The sequence below is a fragment of the Lactuca serriola genome, chromosome 2, assembly GCF_051521515.1.
Source record: "Lactuca serriola cultivar US96UC23 chromosome 2, Lser_US96UC23_V15, whole genome shotgun sequence".
NCBI classification, from domain to species: domain Eukaryota; kingdom Viridiplantae; phylum Streptophyta; class Magnoliopsida; order Asterales; family Asteraceae; genus Lactuca; species Lactuca serriola.
This window is the reverse complement of record NC_136409.1, coordinates 183517468-183519680: the sequence shown is the minus strand read 5'-3', so window position 1 is coordinate 183519680 and position 2213 is coordinate 183517468. Positions and strand designations below refer to the sequence as shown.

Here is a 2213-nt window from a genome sequence, read left to right as displayed (position 1 = left end):
CGCACCCCACTCTTATGGCATGTATCGACTGGTCCAGTTGTGTTATCCGGCGATCCATGTTATTTAGCATGGCCATGACAGCTGCAATTTCTTCAGTTTGGGTCCCTCCACCGCCTTTACTTCCGTCTTGCCTCGGGTTATGGTATTCGCGGGAGTGTTTCGCGAATTCTTCGATGAGCTCCTTGACTTCCCTTGGATTTTTCTTTTTCAACGGTCCTTGAGAATCAAGGAGTTGTCTTGTCATTACATTGACCCCATCATAAAAGATTGACATCTCTTGCTGCACATTTAGGTCATGTTGAGGGCAATTTCTGAGTAAGCCCTTGTACCGCTCCCATGCTTCGTATAGTGACTCCCCCGGTTGTTGCTCAAAGTTGGCTATCGCCTTCTTGAGTTTGGCTATCTTGGATGGCGGGCAGAACTGGTCCAGGAATTGCTCACGCATTTGAGCCCAAGTGGTGATTGTACCTGGTGGGAGTACTTTTAACCATTCCTTAGCAGCTCCTTTGAAAGTGATGGGAAGCATCCTAAGCAAGACTGTATTTCTGGTGACATTTGGGACATTGAAGTAATCAGCAATGTCGTTGACTTCGTCTAGATGCTTAAAAGCATCTTCATGATCCTTCCCGAAAAATGGGATGTCCTTCAGTGCTGTCAATATGTGTCCCTTTAGTTCGAATGTGGCAGTGGCAGGAATTGCGGGTTGGACTAACCCAGGACCCATATCATCTCGGATCCGCTTTTTGTATGCTCCCATGGACATTTCTTCAATCGCTGCCATCTCGTTCCTTGGCTCGTTCTCGGGTTCACTTGTGTGTTCTTCAAATTCTGGCTCGGTATCGCTTTCGGACTCGGTTTGCACGGGTGTGTGATCCAAATGTTCAAGATTGCTCTTGTGCTTCGCTGGTGAGCTGGACTCTCCTGTCTTCTTTCCCGACTTCCTAGAAAAGGCTGACTTCAATTCTTGCAAGGGCGTCTTTTTCTTGTGAAGTGCAAATTCGGGGTCTTCCAGTGGTGGCACCAAGTGTGTGTTTGAGCTTATGGTCATGAACTCCTGCAACTTGCTAAACTAAAACGTAAAACTGAACTAAAATAAGAAAAACTAACTACCAACTAAAAAATTTAAAAAATTTTGCCTGTCCACGTCGTGGCAAGTATGTGGCCACGTCGTGGACTCTGTAAATTTTTTTTTTTTTTTGCTGAAAAGTTAACTTTTTGTGGCTGTGACTCCACAAGAAGGATCGATTAATTTAATGCAAATAATTAAACTAAAAACTAAGCCGTTCCCCGGCAACGGCGCCAAAAACTTGATGTGCACAAAAGTACCCACTAATTTTAATATTTATAACCTAACAAACTTAACTATCTATGCACTTATAGGCAGTGTACCTAGTCAGATTACAGTATAGCTTGGGTAAGTCGGGTGTCGATCACAGGGAACGGTGTTCTAATTAATTTACTTACTATTAAATTAACCTAATTTATTAACAAATTTAATAAAGGGTTTTATCTGATTTTACAAGATCAGATGAACTTAAATCCAATTCAATAAGTAAAAACACACACTCTTGTTTAGATTGAATCCACTTTTCCCTTATGGCTAGCTAACAATTACGGATTATTAAGTTGGTTTTTAATTATATTAGTAATTTAGTTCTATCTCACCAATATTTAACTAATTCATGTCAAACCATGTATGTTCACACATAATTAAACACAGAACTAATTATAGTTGTAAATATGCTATATAAGATTTGTTGTGTAAACGCAATTATGATCACAATTCTTGTTCTCTAACACAGCTAAACTTTATTTATTCTAATTATTAACTAAGATTGGTCAATCCTAGCTCTAACAATTCAATGTTCACTAAATTATTAGGTAAACAGGTTCATGCAGTTTAATGGTCACTAAGCTACACAGAACATGTAATTAAACAATTAGATAAACAAATATTAACATGCTAGGTCATACAAATCAAACACAAGCAAATTTTCACCAACTAAGCTTAATCCATAATCATATAACTATTCATAAGTTCAAAGCTTCATCTAGCTAAACAAGAGTAGCTAGATTCAGCTGCTCATCATAGTAATTAAACTAACACAGCTAAAACTAATGAAAGACATGTTCTAAAAATAACCTTTACTTCTTTTGGTGTTGAAAACCCTCTTCCAGAGCCTTTCTTTCGTTCTTATTCGTCTTCTGGAACT

The 2213-nt window shown here is 38.8% G+C and overlaps 1 non-coding gene across 1 annotated transcript; it reads left to right on the top strand.

Annotated features, from left to right (window-relative positions):
* Positions 1–290: 290 nt before the first annotated feature.
* LOC145091090 (small nucleolar RNA R71) lies at positions 291–397 on the top strand. Its single transcript, XR_013701978.1, has one exon. It is a non-coding gene; the product is annotated as a small nucleolar RNA R71 (small nucleolar RNA).
* The last annotated feature ends 1816 nt before the right edge of the window (positions 398–2213 follow it).